The sequence below is a fragment of the Rattus rattus genome, chromosome 9, assembly GCF_011064425.1.
Source record: "Rattus rattus isolate New Zealand chromosome 9, Rrattus_CSIRO_v1, whole genome shotgun sequence".
Lineage (NCBI taxonomy): Eukaryota > Metazoa > Chordata > Mammalia > Rodentia > Muridae > Rattus > Rattus rattus.
The window spans coordinates 52822985-52841646 of record NC_046162.1 but is presented as its reverse complement, the minus strand read 5'-3'; positions in this window follow the sequence as shown (position 1 = coordinate 52841646).

Below are 18662 nucleotides of genomic sequence, written 5' to 3'. Positions count from 1 at the left end.
CCAAGTATATGATCATTTTGAGAAGGTACCATGAGATGCTGAGGAGAAGATATATTCTTTTGTTTTATGATGAAATATTCTATAGATACCTGTTAAATCCATTTGGTTCATAACTTCTGTTAGTATTACTGTGTCTATGTTCAGTTTCTGTTTCCATGTTCTGTCCATTGATGAGAGTGGGTGTTGAAGCCTCCCACTATTGTGGGAGCTGCAATGTGTGCTTTGAGCTTTAGTACAGTTTCTTTTATGAATGTAGACAGTTTTCTTCTATGATTTTTTTGAAAATATTTTCTGTTGCTTGAAGCTATAACTCTTCCGTCTTCTATAACCTATTATTCTTAAGTTGGGTCTTTTCATGGTTTCCCAGATTTCCTAATGTTTTATGGCAGGAATTTTTTGCTGTAACATTTTCATGGACTGGTGTATCTGTTTCTTCTACTTTATCTTCTACATCTGAGATTCTCTGTTCCATTTCCTGTATTGTTTTTGGTGATGCTTCACCTGTTGTTCCTTCTTCCTTCTCTAGGTTTTCCATCTCCAGGATTCCCTCAGTTTGTGTTTTCTCTATTGCTTCTATTTCTACTTTTGCATCTTGTGCCATTTTATTTAATTCCTTCACCTGTTTAATTGTATTTTCCTGTATATCTTTACGGGATTTATTTACTTCCTCGTTAAAGACTTCTACATATTTGATTATGTTTTCCTGTATTTCTGTAAGGGCTCTATTCATTTCTTCTTTAAAGGCTTCTATCATCTTTATAAGATTGGATTTACGGTCATTATCTTGTGCTTCAGTTGTGTTACAGCATCCAGGGCTTGCTGCAGTGGAATAGCTATGCTCTGAAGGTGTCACATTGACCTGCCATTTGTTGTTTGTGGTCTTTTGAAGGCTTTTAGCCGTCTAGGTGGCATTCCTTCCTGGATAGTTTGTAGTAGGTATTAGGAAGTGGGTTAAGCTTGATGGACCTGGTGTGGCAGGCCTCTAATGGTTATTCTTGGGCTGTGTGGTTCGGGTTGTGCAGTTATGTATGGTTCAGGAGCTGCAGATCCAATTAAGTTAGCCAAAGAGTTGGATGGAGAATGAACGCCCACCTGGGCTAGTAGGCCTCACAGGGAAGTTTGGTTTTCTCAAGGGGGCTAAGAAAGCAGGGAATATATGTGGAGGGAAGGAAATTTACGTGTATGGTTCAGGTTCAGCAGGTCTGATGAAGGTGGGCAGAGAGGTCGGGGAGGTGGAGAGGGAGAATGGAGGTTCCTCTGGGATAGCAGGCTGCAGAGGGCACTTTGACTTACTCCAGAAGACTCAGCAGGCTGGTAAGGTGGGTTGGGGGAAGAGCTACATTCCAATTCAGATCATTTAGAGATTTTTTTTAAATTAAGTTCCCATTTTCTGAGATGACTCTAGCTTGTGGTAAGGTTGATGTGAAAGACAGCCAGGACAACAATTGAGTATCAGATTCACATTTTCCTAAACTTCTATTATTTTGGATGTTTTAAAAATGGCTTTTGCAAAGGAAGTTCTCAGTAAGTACCTATCTGCTACACTAAAACATACGTTTAAAGACAGCAGCTTCCTATGAGAAGTGATTGGGTAGAGAAAAAGTTCATGTGAACAGACAGAAGATTTTTATAGGCACATCTTTCTTTGGGTATTTGTGGAAAGCATCTTCAACTAACACTGAATTAATAAAGAGTAGCTTGTTGGATAAAAGTATTATATTTGGAGTTGGAAAGGTGATATTGTTGGAAAAACGGAGATCTTTATATACGTAAATGAAGGAGTTTTGTCAATAAGCTGTTCAATGCATTGAAAACCAGCAGCTTTTAGTAGTAATCAATATATTCTAGAATGTGATTTGCATACATGAACTTTCAAATATTCCTGGAGTGTTCACCAACAGATAGAATGTAATGGGATGTGAATACAACTCAGTGAATAATCACTTACCTAAAACTATGAGGGCCTAGGTATCCACAGGACACCTATAAGGCAAGATGCAATAGTGCACATCTATAATCCTGATACTGTTTGGTAGAAGGGAAGTAGAGGCAGAAAAATCTCCAGATGCTTGCAGGCCAATGAGTCTGGAATTCACAGTAGTAAATAACAGAATCTCAGACAAGGTAGAGATTTAAGACTAACATGGGATATTATTCTCTGACCTCCACTCACATATGACAGCATGCACATGCAAACACTCAATTATGCACACACACAAAGAATTTTTAAGGAAATATGTGTATGCATTTATATATTTTCATATGCAGTCATATGATGTCTATATAATATACATATATATCTTCATACATATATATGTGTATATATGAATTTTATTCAAACTATTGACTTTTGTTGATCATTGAATTTTCATGTAATAAATAAGTTAAAATTTAGTACAACTTTTTGAGAAAATTATAGCCTTCATTTAGTATGTAGTAGAATTAAAAGTTTCCTTGCACAGACTTGCTATAAAGTATAAACAGATAAACAGATAAAGAGTCTCAGAAACTATCTACTATCTATCTATCTATCTATCTATCTATCTATCTATCTATCATCTACCTATTGGTCCATCCATATGAAAAAGCACATACACCATCTTTATCATCATTTTCAGAAGTAGACAGTGATACATATGGGATTTCTTGTGTCTACTTGTTTACTAGAAATCAACATTGAAAAGAGTAAGCATGAATAGTAAGGTTGAGCACAAGCGAATTAAAAATTATGATTCCACTGGGGTTGGGAGCAGTGCATGGCTTTAATCCAAGTGTTCAGGAGGCAGAGGTAAAGTCAGATTTTTTTTTTGTGAGTTCACGGCTAGCCTGGTCTACAGAGAGAGAGTTCTAAGAACCAAGGCAGCCAAGCCTCCATGAAGAAACCCTGCCTCAAAAACAAACAAAACAAAACAAAACAAATACATAATCAAACAAAAAGAGACAGGAAGAAAGAAAAAGTGATTTTGATCCAAAACAGATTTAGTCAGCTCAGGAACATATACAACATATGCAAATGTCTTACATCTGACCGGAACTTTATCTGCTCCATCACAAGAGCCTACATTCTGAAGAAGGGTAGACCTTAAGCAGTGTTGGTCTCTCTAGCTGAGCTCTAAAGTTCTGATGGAAGAGAAGGTTTGCTGACTACACACCTCAAGGCCTGGACAATAATTGTTCCTTGTGAAGAATCTCAGAAATGCAACTCAGGGATAAACCTGCATATTTCTACATCTTCTCTCCTAACCACATACATAAAGTGTGTCTATGTAACATGCTGTAATACATTGCTATTTATAAAAACACAAGCTATTTGGCAAGGATGTTTATTTGTTGTATTTGATCTCTTTTGCACTGTGTCCTTTGGAAAACTACTTTCACCAGGCCCATGCAATTGGCTTAAAATTACAAATTGGAAAAAGGCAATTTCCAGAAGTTTGTGGGAATTTTTTTCCTCTTGTTGTAAATAGATTCTTTTTTTATACAATATTTCTTGATTATAGTTTCCTCTTCCTCGACTCCTCCCATTATCTCTTCCCCTTCCCTCTGGATCCATTCCCTTTCTGTTTCTCATTAGAAAAGAACAGGCTTCTAAGATATAACAACCAAACCTGACAAAATAAAATAAAATATAAAAAGATGAAGCAAAAACTATCATATTGAATTTAGACAAAGCACCACAAGGAGGGAGCAGTCCCAAGAGCAGGCACAAGAGTGAGAGACCCACTCATTCTCACAGTCAGGAATGCAGTAAAATACTAAGCTATTAGTTATAATACATACACAGAGGACCTGGGGCAGACATGTGTAGGCCCTCTGTTTGCTGCTTTAGTCTATATGAGCTTTGCTTGGATGATTCAGAGGCCCTTGATCTCCTGGTGTTTTCCCTCAACTCTGACCCTTACACTCTTTCTGCCTTCTCTTTGAAGGTCTGAGGGGAAAGATTTGATGATGGAGACCTTCAATTTATATTCTCTCTCCGAGTAATGTCTGGCTGTGAGTCGCTGCATCTGTTCACAATTCCTGACAGACAAGACCTCTTTGATGATGACTGGATAACGCACCGACCTATGAGTATAAAAGAACATCATTAGGACACATTTTTTTCCTAATAAAGTTTGGTTTTACCCAAGATGTCTGGACTATCTAGTCTCTTGGTTCTTGGTTACCCAAGTAGAGTCTAGTGTAGATTCTTTTTTACAGAGTGGAACTTAAGCAAAATCATACATTGGTTGGATACTCCCACAAGTTCTATACCACCATTGCCCTATCATATTGTGCAGTTGGGATGGACGGATTGTAGGTCAGAAGTTTTATAGATGTGCTAGTGTCCACATTTCTCTTTCAGTAGCCTTCCGAGTATCACTCTGCCCCAAGAACATGGGTGTGATGGTTCCATGAAGGCAGCAGTTTGACTTCTCAATGTTATAAGAGTTATGTGTATGTTGTCCTTGACAATGGGGCCTTATTATCCATTTGCAGAGAGCAACCTTGTGTTGTGGCAACAACATTTGCTGTTAAGAGATTTTCTTGGCTAACAATTCAATTGATTGCAAACTCTTCCCATCACTGGAATCCTTGCCTGGCTACAAGGATGGCAAGTTACAACTGTGCATCTCTCAGTAGTATGAGCCTTCATTAGGGTCATCTTCATAGATGACCAGATGTTTCCTCTACACTAGGTTTGCAAGCCATCCCCTGGTCCTGCAATGCTCATCTCCCCCATCCCAGTTCTCCCATCCCATAAAATCTTTTCCAATTCTCCTCCCAGTGAGATCCATCCCCCTTCTCTACTTCTTTCCTCTATAATTAATCTCTCTGGGTCTACAGATTACAGGTTACGTATCATACATTCAAATTCTAATCTCCACATATAAGTGAATACACACCATAACATTTTCTAGTTCCACCCACTTGCCTGCGTATTTTATGATGCCAGTTTTGTTTGCTTATGTAACAGCTGAATAACACCTCATTGTATAAATGTACCAGATTTTCTTTATCCATTCTTCTTTGAGGGGCATCAAGGTTGTTTCTACTTTCTGGCTATTACAAATGAATCTGCTATGAACATAGTTGAGCAAGTGTCCTTGTAGTCTAGTGGAGGTACATTCGGGTATAATGCCCAGAAGTGATCTAGTTGGGTCCCAATATTCTGAGAAACTTCCAATTTGATTTCCAGAGTGACTGTACAAGTTAGCACTCCTAGCAACAACCGAGGAATGTTCTCTTTGTTCTACATCCTCACCAGCATGTGCTGTTCCTTGTGTTATTGACCTTAGACATTCTAATAGGCATAAGATGGAAACTCAAATGGTTTGATTTGCATTCCCCTGATGGCCGAAGATAACGTGTATTTCTTTTTTCCTCAGCAATTTTAGATTTCTCTTTTGATAATTCTCTTTTATATCTATACCTCATTTAAAAATTACATTATTGGTTTATAATTTCTAGTTTTTGGGTCCTTTGTATATTTAAGATATTATTCCTTGGGCTGGAGAAATACCTTAATGGCTAAGAGCACTGACTGCTCTTCCAGAGGTCCTGAGTTCAAATCCTAGCAAATACATGGTGGCTCACAACCATCTTTAATGAGATCCGATGCCCTTTTCTGGTGGGTCTGAAGACAGCTACAATGTACTCATATATAAGAAATGAATAAATATTTTTTAAAAAGATATTATTCCTCTATCATATGTAGAGTTGGTAAAATCTTCTCCCATTCTCTAATTTTATCCAATTAATAGTGTCCTTGTCTTACAGAAGCTTTCAGTTTTCTGAAGTCTTCTTTATTAACTGTTTATCTTAGATCCTGTTCTATGTTCTGATTTAGAAAGTTGTCTATAATAATGCATACAAGGCCATTTCCCGCTTTCTCTTTTATCAAGTTCTGTGTGTCTGCTTTTCTGTTGAGGATTATTATTATCTACTTGGATGTGAATTTTGTGCAACATAATAAATAAGTGTGAATCTATTTGCATTCTCCTGCATGTAGACATCCATTTATTGAAGACTCTTTCTTTCTTCCATTTTTCTTCTTTAGTAAAATTCATGTCTCTATACTTATGTAAGTTTATGTCTCAGTCATCAATTCGATTCCATTGATCAACCTGTCTTTTTTATACCAATACCATCCAGTATTTTTCTTTTGTTTTGTTTTTGGATTTTTTTGAGGTAAATATTTTAATTTGATGAAAAGCCTAACGTATACATACTGATGTGTAACTTATGAATATGTTTTTATCATTTAAAAATTAACTTGCATACATTTCAATCATATTCTTTCCTTTCTCAAGATATTTCAGATCTTTCCCCTATTCCATACCTGACACAAAAAACAATCAATAACACAATTAAAGAAAAAATTCAAATCCAAAGCAGAAAAACCAAAAACCACACACACACACACACACACACACACACACACACACACAAAGAAAACCATACAAACTAGCAAACAAGCAAACAACAAACACTCGCCAAATTATAACTAAATAAAAGAACAAGAAAAACCCAGGAGCATGGGAGATCTTCTGTCTGAAATATTCTTCAATTTCTTTCTTCAAAGACTTGAAATTTTTACTATACAAGTCTTTTGATTGGTTGGATAAAGTTACCGCAAGAAATTTTATATTATTAGAGACTAGTGTGAATTGTAATGTTTCTATGATTTCTTTATCAGCCCAACTGCCAATTGTATAAAGAAGCTACTAATTGTTTGAGTTAATATTATATCTAGGCATATTTCTGAAAGTATCTATCAGCTGTAAGTGTGGCTTGGTGGGGTTCTTAGGGTCATTTATGTATAGTGTTTTATCATCTACAAATAACAATACTTTGACTTCTTCCTTTCCAATTTCCTTTGATCTCCTTTAAGTTGTCTGACTGCTCTAGGTAAAACTAAGTACTATATTGTATAGATGTGGAGTAAATAGGCAGCCTTTACATTTTCCTAACTTTGGTGAAATTTCTTTGGGTTTCTCAACATTTAACTTTGTGTTGACAATATGTTTGCTGTAAATTGCCTTTATTGTGTTTAGGTGTGTCCCTTGTACCCCTAATCTTTTATCATAAAGGGGTTTTGGATTTTGTCAAAGGTCTTTTTTTGCATCTAATGACATTGATCATGTTTTTTGTTTCCTTTCAGTTTGTTGATATGGTGGATTACATATGCTGATTTTTGTATGCAGAGCAACAACTATCCTTGAATACCTGGGATGAAGATTACTTGATCATTGTCAATGATATTTTTGATGTGTTCTTGAATTTGATTGGCAAGCATTTTTATTGTGTATTTTTGAATTTATGTTCATAGGGGAAATTGCTTTATAGTTCTGTTTGATGAGTCTTTATGTGGTTCAGCTACCAGAGTAACTGTGTCCTTCTAAAATGAATTCACCAATATCCCTTCTGTTATTCTTTTATGGAATAATTTGAGGAGTATCAGTGCTGACTTTTCTTTGAAAGTCATGTAGAATTTCCAATTAAAACCATCTGGCCCTGGGCTTCTTTTAGTTGGGAGACTTTTAATGACTACTTCTATTTCACTGGGGATTTGCTTAGGTCTATTTAAATTGTTTATATGAGCTTGATTTAACTTTGGAAGTGGTATCTATGGAAAAGCTCTATATTTCTTTTTTAGATTTTCCAATTTTGTGAGTACAAGTTGTAAAATATGCCTTAAATAATCTTCAGATTTCCTTGGTGTTTGTTGTTATGTCTCCCTTTCCATTTCTGGATTTGCTAATTTGGTTTTTTTCTCTCTCTGCCTTTCAGTTAGTTTGGATATGGCTTTGTCCTTTATACCTTCATTTCTCAAAGAACCAATCTTTCATTGATCCTTTGTATTATTCTCTTTGTTTCTATTTTATTGATTTCAGCCTCGCTTTGATGATTTCTTGCAGCCTACTTCTCTTTGGTGTGCTTCTTTTTCTTCTACAGCTTTCAAGTGCGCTGTTAAGTTGCTAGTATGAGACCTCTCCAATTTATTTATGTAGGCACTTAGAGCTATGAAATTTCCTGTTAGGACTGCTTTCATTGTGTCCTATAAGTGTGGGTATGCGATGTACTCATTTTTATTGAATTCTAGAAAGTTTTTTATTTCATTTTTATTTCCGGCCTGGCCCATTTTTCATTCAGAAAAGAGTTTCAGTTTCCATTAGGTCTTAAGCAGTCCGTTGTCTTTGATTCTTGTTAATATTCAGCTTTAATCCCTGGTGGTCTGATTGGATGCAGGCAGTTATTTAAATTTCTTTGTATTGTTGAGACTTGCTTTGTGACTGAGTATATGGTGAAGTTTGTAGAAAGTTCCATGAGGTTCAGAGAAGAAGGTGTATGCTTTTGTGTTTCAGTGAAACATTCAGTGAATATTTTTAGCTCCATTTAGTTTGTATGTTATGTCCAAATATTTCTCTGTTTAGTTTTATTTTTTTTTCTGGATAACCTGCCCATTGGTAAGAGTGAGACATTGAAGTCTCCCACTATAAGTGTATGGAGATCAATATGTGATTTGAGCTGTAGCGATGTTTCTTTTACAAACTTGGGTGCTCTTGTGCTTGGGGAATATATGTTAAGAATTGAAATGTCATCTTGGTGGACTTTTCCTTTCATATGTATATAATGTCCTTTCCTATCTCTTTTGATTAGTTTCAGTTTCTAGTCTAATTTGTTTATTATTAAAATGTCCTTACCAGTTTGTTTCTTAGGTCCATTTTCTTGAATATATTTTTGAAACCTTTACCCTAGGGTAATATATATCCTTGATGTTGGTGTGTTTCTTGGATGACACAGAAGGAGAAATCCTAACTTCACATCTGTACTGTTAGTCTGTGTCTTTTTATTTAAGAATTGAGAACACCGATATTGTGAGATCAATGATCAATAATTGTTGAATCCTATGATTTTGGTGTTGTTGCGGCTGCTACAGGTATGTGCTTCCCTTCTCTTGGTTTTGCTGGTGTGAGATTGTTTATTTCCCATGTTTTCAATTGTGCAGCTAACTTCCCTAGGTTGGAAGGGTTTTTGTTTTTTGTGGTTTTTCCCAATAACTTCTGTAAGACTGAAATTCGATTTGTTATGGAATAGCTTATTTTTCATTTATGGTAATTGAAAGCCTTCCTGATTATAGTAGTCTAGGCTAGCATCTGTGTTCACTTAGAGTCTACAACATATATCCACAGGTCATTCTGGCTTTTAGAGTCCCCATTGAGAAGTTAAGTGTACTTCTAACACTTCTGCCTTTATCTGATACTTTGTCATTTTCACTCGAAGCTTTTGGCATTTTTCTTTGTTCTGTATACTTAGTGTTTTGATTATTATGTGGCAAGGTGACTTTCTCTTCTGGTCCAATGTTCTTCAGGATGCTTCTTGTACCTTTATAGGCATCTCCTTCTTTAGGTTAGGAAATTTTTCTTCTCTGACGTTGTTGAAAACACTTTCTGGGTCTTTGAATTGGCTTTCTTCTCCTTCCTCTATTCCTATTACTTTTAGATTTGGTCTTTTCATATTATCTCTGATTTCCCAGGTGTTTTTAATCAGTAGATTTTTAGATTTAACGTTTTCTTTGTCTGATCTGTCCAATTTTTAATCATACATTCAACACTTGAGATTCTTTGATTTCTTATAGTCTGTTGGTGAAGTTTGTCTTTGTAGTTCCTGTTCAAATGACTAAATTTTCCGCTTCCACAATTCCCTCACTTTTGGCTTTTTTTTTTTTTTTTACTCTAGTTCCCATTTTAGGTTGTAAACAGTTTGTTTTTTATTTCCTTCAATTCTCTGTTAGTGTGTTCCTGGATTTCTTTAAAGTATTCATTAGTTTTCACTTTAAGGGACCTCAATCACATTATAGAGAATATTTTAATCCCTCTTTCTTGTGCTTCAGCCATGCAGGCTACTCAGGGATGGCCGTGGTCTAGTAGACAGATTGGTCTTGGCATCTGGGTTTGGGATGAATATAGATTTAGGTGCTGATTTCTGAACTTGTCTCCATTGAGTCGTTGTTTTATTTCTTGATTTCTCATTCTTTTCTGGATTTTCAGAGTGTGATGGTTGTGTGTTGCCTGTTTTCCTGGTCTTTTCAGCTGCTGTGTTCCCAAGGAATGCCTGTTGGTATTGAATGCAAGGATATTGGGATGAGTTGAGGGAAGTAAAGTTGGGATACTTTGGAAATGGGGTTAGAGAGGAAACAAAGACCACAGGAGGTTACCTGCTACAGAACTGGGTATGAGACTTGGGGTGTTAAATCTCAGGATCAGCTGGAGAAGTATGAATGTGCCTTACTTGTTACCCAAGGAGTAGCCCTTAGGGTGCCTGCTGGAGTTGGGGTTCTCAGAGAAAACAACAAGTAGGAAAGGGAAAGTTAGAAGGAAATGAGCTGTGGGGTCCACAGGAGACATGGGCAGTATGGAAGAAGGTCACAGCTGGTTCTCTGTTGCAGTACTGAGGAAAAAAGACTAAGGGATTATGTCTGAGGACACATGGAGAGAAGAACAGGTCTGCAGACAGCCTATCTAGTTTTTTGGCAGGTATGGTCTGTGGGGTGGCATGGGGCATCTGCTAGAGTTAGAGGCTGGGATACTTGGAAGAGTACAGGGGGGATTCACTGATACAGGCAGTAGAGAAAGAAAGATGCATCTGCTCTTCTGTAATAACACTAGGGATGGGGGTGGGGGATTGGGTCAGGGAAACAGAGAACACAAAGTTCTGTTTTAGGAGGAATAATATATATTGATGGTGTCTTGATTTCTTAATGTAATCTTCTCTGTATACTTTGCATAATACTTAGAGTATGTTTGAATTTTCATTTATTCAGTCACAAATGGCATTGCATTTGAATTGGTTGCTTTGAGGAACTAATAGCTTCTGTTGAATGTATACCAGACAAAGATTTGGAAAAGCATTCTACAGTCTTTAGCCAAAACATAAATACACTTGAAAGTCAAAAATAAAATGCACATAGTTTCTCAAATGTTAATGTATAAAGGCTTAAACGCAGAATTCTAAACCCCAAATAACATTCCATTGTGCACGCGGACCACATTATTATAAGAACTTGGAAACATCCTTAAGTGACGATACTGCTGGCCTGTACATCACACTGTAAGAGGCAGAGTAAGGAATGAGATGGAGTAATAAGGAATAGTAAAGTCATGGCATGGAACATACTCATCCAGTCACTTCAAGGATGCTAAAAGCACGAGAGGCCACTGGCAGCCAAAATCCTGTTTAAGGTAAAACATAACACTGGGATTTCTGGGTAGTCTGTCTCCATTTACAAGGATGAAGTGAGGTAATTGGACTGACATCTGCGCAGGTTAAGCTTTCCCCTAAGGTAGCTCCTAAACCCACTCCAGAATGGCAACCTCGCCATCCAAGTTTCTCAAGAGCGCTTCACAGAGCAACGCACAGGCACTGCAGGGCTGCCAACATTTACAAGCCAGTCTTCGGTTCTTCCCTAGATCGCGAGTCAATCCCAAAGGGTTTGTATTTAGGGCGAGCACCCTTCCGCCAGCCAGAAGCACTAACCACTTCTCTCTTAGTATTGTAGTAAGATTTTGAGAACCCTCCTTCATAATAACCTTCCTACTGTTATCACCAGGTTTGGGGGATTAGTCATTTATATTGTAAGTCCTATACATTCTACATATTTGACAGAAAAAAAAGATGAAGAAACCACCATAGAATTGATGGGTTAATTCTTCTTCATTAACCTCTTCTGGTCCGCAATAATTACTTTTATGTACGGGTTCAGAATCAACCTTAAAACTTCTATTTCGATTTCTGATTTGATTTTGCGTGTGAACTTGTGATGAACTTTTAAACATGTAATCATGTATTCTGAAAGATGGATAAGTACTGAAGGCAAAGAGATGAAAAACAGAGTAGATATTTTTTTCCCTTTCACTGCTTAGAGAGATCATTTTTCCTTTACTAGAATTTTTTGCCTTTCCTCACTTAGAAGAATTTTTCCCTTTCCCACTTAGGATCTTCTGCTTTTTCACTTAGAGAGCTTTCATAGGAAACTTTTTACAACTTAGTAATAAATGCTGAAATCACTTTTCTAGTGTCCCTTTTCCTTCCTGACACTAACAGGCTGAAAGGTAGAGCTGCACAGATCCTGCTGAGATAGAACAAAAGCCACATTACTTAACCCTCCACTGTTATGCTACAGATGTCAATTGCCTAAGTCAGCAGCCATTTTACCCTCAGAAAGAGCAGGAAAGTTTTTAGGACTTTTTAGAAGTTATCATCAGCATTTCAGTAGTTAGGGAGCTAGAAAGTCAGAGAACCTCAGACTTTAAAGCCATCACCAGAATCCTCTGTGTACTCCACCAACACCCTCTCTGGGCTGGGAGGCTCCTGGCAGAATGGAATGAAATGAATTATCTTAGACTAGTTGGAGGCCTTTACAGGCAGGATCAGGTATTAGCATGACCCTAGAAGGAGTAGAAGGAGACTGATGGAACAGGTTTAGGGAAGCAGAGTCACAGTGTTCAACTGGGAGGATGAGGTCTTCACATTGGAAGTCCATACCTGGGTTCCTACTCCCCTAAGACTTGTCCCCAAGTGGAAGTTGCTTTCTTTCCATGTAACAGATTAGGAAACATGCTAATTTCAATTTCAACATCTTTGTTGCTGCTGGAGTCAATTTTCCCTCCAATCTGAAGGCTTTGTAATTTTCTGCTTTTTCGCCTGCTGATGTAAAACTTGACTACAGACTTACTCTACCTGTGACCCAGTGAGAAGTCTCCTTCAGTACACAAACCCAGGAATATGCTTGTGGTTTGAATTAGAGGAAGCAAGTATCTGTCTTCACCCACAGCATTCACCTTTATTCATCTGCTTCTGTCTTCAATCTTTGAAATATTGTATTTGATGCTATTCCATTCACATTGCAAGTATCATGATCAACTTGTAAATTCATTTTTCTTATTGAAGCATATAAACACTGTGCTTCCTCTTGAACAAAAGGGATTAATCAAATGGTGAGCAACTAAGTACATTGTTTTATTGTATGTTTACTAATAATTTAAAATCATCTTTAGTACAAGACACATTTTACACCAATTTGTGTAAAGATTTACCAACACACACAAACATTTAATAACCATATAAATGGTGGAATTGTTTTATAATGACAAGGTTAAAATTAAAAGTTGTTTTTATGGATCTTGAGGTAGGAACTTATTCAGGTTTTAGGAAGAGTCATTACTGTATGAGCTGCTTTTGGTAATTATCTTTGAGGTAAAAGTAAGAACATAAGAATGTAAATGCATATATATTAAAAGACCATAATTTTTTTGGTAAAAAAAGTTTATCAATTGAGAAGACAAAAACCTTTCTGGAGACTACCAATTGAGAAATCCAAAGAACTGAGTTTTAGTCCAAGCTGTCTAACTCTAATTTCTTCCTTTTGCAACAACAATGATGCTTTTGACAGATTATCTGGCATAAATAAAAACATGGCAGAACTTTGGGGACAAAAATGGAAGTTTAATTAAATGTTACATTATGTCCTCTCTCATTTTCAGAATGTATTTTAACGTTTAAGAATGGTAAAAGTATATATTATGTGTCGTAATAAAATTCACCACAATATTTTCTTTTACATCCTCCCCTATTCTCTCAGTACTTTCCATTTCTTTTGTTCTACTTTTTTGTCAGCAAGTCTACTTAGTGTTACCCATGAATGAGCTTATGTAGGACCATACAGAAGCTCATGGATACCTCTTGGGGACCACATCCATGAAGAAAACCAACTCCCCTTCTTCTAGCCATCAACAGGAGAATCTTGACTATTTCTAAAGCAAAATACCTAATATATTTTAAAATATCTCATTAAGTAAAATACAAAGGCGATAGATGATTATACATGGAGTTGAAATGCATAAACAGATCTTTGACTTGTTTACCTACAAAGAACATCCACTTGAGCCACTCAAATTTTTGACACTCTGCTCAAATGTTCAAAGGCCATAAACAAACTGTGAATACTGATTTGAGGTGTCACATACACTCTGTCAAGTATGATAAGTCCCTGATTAGCTAGGAATTAAGGGGATTAACTATGTCCTTATAATGAAAATAAGTTACATGAATTCACGCAAGAGTAGTTTTCTTGTACCCCAGAAGATAACAGACTTATCATGGTATTTGATTCAGTGTCTAAACAGTACTCATATAGATTAGATTTTCTGTAAGTGCACCAGAAGAAAATGGTATTAAGTGTATTGAATATCTATAGTTAAGATTTGGCTTCTCAATGCCAAGTCAGTGAAATCCAGATTCATTGAGAGACTCTGTCCCAAAATTTAGGTGGAACATGATCATGGAAGACTAGAGATATCATTCTCTGACCTCCACACATGTACATCTAGGTGTATACATGAACACATAACAGGACATGTACACACATGTACACCACACAGAATCACAGCATAATGTTATTATAGGAAATGTCTCAGATCTTATAAGTATTGAGTTCTAAGTTCATACATAATAATAAATGACACAAAACATTGAAAATATCTAACAAAATTTGGTTGAAAAAAATGGGATGACCTTAGCTGAAATGCCCAATAGTGGGGAGATAGAACCTGAAGAGACAACCTCCAGTAGACAGACATAGCCCCCCTTTGAGGAATATGGACACCCACCCATCTCAATTTTTTTTACCCAGAATTGTTCCTGTCTAATGGAAATGATGGGATAAAAATGGAGTAGAGACTGAAGGAAAGGCTATTAAAAAACTGTCCTGGGAAGTCCCACACCCGCGGATCCCGGCCCGCAGCAGCTCTCTGCTCCCAGACCCCGTGGGAGAGAGACCTCACCGCCTGGTCAGGTGGGCACTCCTGAGGCTGCAGAGCAGAAGAGACCACCAACACTGCCCACCCCCGCCCACATCCCTGGCCCAAGAGGAAACTGTATAAGACCTCTGGGTGCCCGTGGGGGAGGGCCCAGGAGCGGCAGGACCCCTGCCTGAGACACCGCCTGAACCTGAAGGAAACAGACCGGATAAACAGTTCTCTGCACCCAAATCCCGTGGGAGGGAGAGCTAAACCTTCAGAGAGGCAGACACGCCTGCGAAACCAGAAGAGACTGCTCTCTGCACACATTACTGATTCCAGAGGAAAACACCAAACTCCATCTGGAACCCTGGTGCACAGAGGCTCCCGGAAGGGGCGGCACAGATCTTCCTGGTGGCTGCCGCTGCAGAGAGCCCGTGGGCAGCACCCCGTCAGCGAACTTGAGCCTCGGGACCACAGGTAAGACCAACTTTTCTGCTGAAAGTGACCTGCCTGCTGAACTCAAGACACAGGTCCACAGGAACAGCTGAAGACCTGTAGAGAGGAAAAACTACACGCCCGAAAGCAGAACACTCTGTCCCCATAACTGACTGAGAGAGAGGAAAACAGGTCTACAGCACTCCTGACACACAGGCTTATAGGACAGTTTAGCCACTGTCAGAAATAGCAGAACAAAGTAACACTAGAGATAATCTGATGGCGAGAGGCAAGCGCAGGAACCCAAGCAACAGAAACCAAGACTACATGGCACCATCGGAGCCCAATTCTCCCATCAAAACAAACATGGAATATCCAAACACACCAGAAAAGCAAGATCTAGTTTCAAAATCATATTTGACCATGATGCTGGAGGACTTCAAGAAAGACGGAAGAACTCCTTTTAGAGAACAAAGTAGAAGCCTACAGAGAGGAATCGTAAAAATGCCTGAAAGAATTCCAGGAAAACATAAATAAACAAGCAGAAGCCCATAGAGAGGAGACACAAAAATCCCTGAAAGAATTCCAGGAAAACATAAATAAACAAGTAGAAGCCCATAGAGAGGAGACACAAAAATCCCTGAAAGAATTCCAGGAAAACACAATCAAACAGTTGAAGGAATTAAAAATGGAAATAGAAGCAATCAAGAAAGAACACATGGAAACAACCCTGGATATAGAAAACCAAAAGAAGAGACAAGGAGCTGTAGATACAAGCTTCACCAACAGAATACAAGAGATGGAAGAGAGAATCTCAGGAGCAGAAGATTCCATAGAAATCATTGACTCAACTGTCAAAGATAATGTAAAAGCGGAAAAGCTACTGGTCCAAAACATACAGGAAATCAGGACTCAATGAGAAGATCAAACCTAAGGATAATAGGTATAGAAGAGAGTGAAGACTCCCAGCTCAAAGGACCAGTAAATATCTTCAACAAAATCATAGAAGAAAAGTTCCCTAACCTAAAAAAGAGATACCCATAGGCATACAAGAAGCCTACAGAACTCCAAATAGATTGGACCAGAAAAGAAACACCTCCGTCACATAATAGTCAAAACACCAAACGCACAAAATAAAGAAAGAATATTAAAAGCAGTAAGGGAAAAAGGCCAAGTAACATATAAAGGCAGACCTATCAGAATCACACCAGACTTTTCGCCAGAAACTATGAAGGCCAGAAGATCCTGGACTGATGTCATACAGACCCTAAGAGAACACAAATGCCAGCCCAGGCTACTGTATCCTGCAAAACTCTCAATTAACATAGATGGAGAAACCAAGATATTCCATGACAAAACCAAATTTACACAAAATTTTTCTACAAATCCAGCACTACAAAGGATAATAAATGGTAAAGCCCAACATAAGGAGGCAAGCTATACCCTAGAAGAGGCAAGAAACTAATCGTCTTGGCAACAAAACAAAGAGAAGAAAAGCACACAAACATAACCTCACATCCAAATATGAATACAACCGGAAGCAATAATCACTATTCCTTAATATCTCTCAACATCAATGGCCTCAACTCTCCAATAAAAAGACATAGATTAACAAACTGGATACGCAATGAGGACCCTGCATTCTGCTGCCTACAGGAAACATACCTCAGAGACAAAGACAGACACTACCTCAGAGTGAAAGGCTGGAAAACAACTTTCCAAGCAAATGGTCAGAAGAAGCAAGCTGGAGTAGCCATTCTAATATCAGATAAAATCAATTTTCAACTAAAAGTCATCAAAAAAGATAAGGAATGACACTTCATATTCATCAAAGGAAAAATCCACCAAGATGAACTCTCAATCCTAAATATCTATGTCCCAAATACAAGGGCACCTACATACGTAAAAGAAACCTTACTAAAGCTCAAAACACACATTGCACCTCACACAATAATAGTGGGAGATTTCAACACCCCACTCTCATCAATGGACAGATCATGGAAACAGAAATTAAACAGAGATGTAGACAGACTAAGAGAAGTCATGAGCCAAATGGACTTAACGGATATTTATAGAACATTCTATCCTAAAGTAAAAGGATATACCTTCTTCTCAGCTCCTCATGGCACTTTCTCCAAAATTGACCATATAATTGGTCAAAAAACGGGCCTCAACAGGTACAGAAAGATAGAAATAATCCCATGCGTGCTATCAGACCACCACGGCCTAAAACTGGTCTTCAATAACAATAAGGGAAGAATGCCCACACATACGTGGAAATTGAACAATGCTCTACTCAATGATAACCTGGTCAAGGAAGAAATAAAGAAAGAAATTAAAAACTTTTTAGAATTTAATGAAAATGAAGGTACAACATACCCAAACTTATGGGACAAAATGAAAGCTGTGCTAAGAGGAAAACTCATAGCGCTGAGTGCCTGTAGAAAGAAACAGGAAAGAGCATATGTCAGCAGCTTGACAGCACACCTAAAAGCTCTAGAACAAAAAGAAGCAAATACACCCAGGAGGAGTAGAAGGCAGGAAATAATCAAACTCAGAGCCGAAATCAACCAAGTAGAAACAAAAAGGACCATAGAAAGAATCAACAGAACCAAAAGTTGGTTCTTTGAGAAAATCAACAAGATAGATAAACCCTTAGCCAGACTAACGAGAGGACACAGAGAGTGTGTCCAAATTAACAAAATCAGAAATGAAAAGGGAGACATAACTACAGATTCAGAGGAAATTCAAAAAATCATCAGATCTTACTATAAAAGCCTATATTCAACAAAACTTGAAAAATCTGCAGGAAATGGACAATTTCCTAGACAGATACCAGGTACCGAAGTTAAATCAGGAACAGATAAACAGAGTTAAACAACCCCATAACCCTAAGGAAATAGAAGAAGCCATTAAAGGTCTCCCAACCAAAAAGAGCCCAGGTCCAGAATGCTATCAGACCTTCATAGAAGACCTCATACCAATATTATCCAAACTATTCAACAAAATTGAAACAGATGGAGCACTACCGAATTCCTTCTATGAAGCCACAATTACTCTTATACCTAAACAACACAAAGACCCAACAAAGAAAGAGAACTTCAGACCAATTTCCCTTATGAATATCGATGCAAAAATACTCAATAAAATTCTGGCAAACCGAATCCAAGAGCACATCAAAACAATCATCCACCATGATCAAGTAGGCTTCATCCCAGGCATGCAGGGATGGTTTAATATACAGAAAACCATCAACGTGATCCATTATATAAACAAACTGAAAGAACAAAACCACATGATCATTTCATTAGATGCTGAGAAAGCATTTGACAAAATTCAACACCCCTTCATGAAAAAAGTCCTGGAAAGAATAGGAATTCAAGGCCCATACCTAAACATAGTAAAAGCCATATACAACAAACCAGTGGCTAACATTAAACTAAA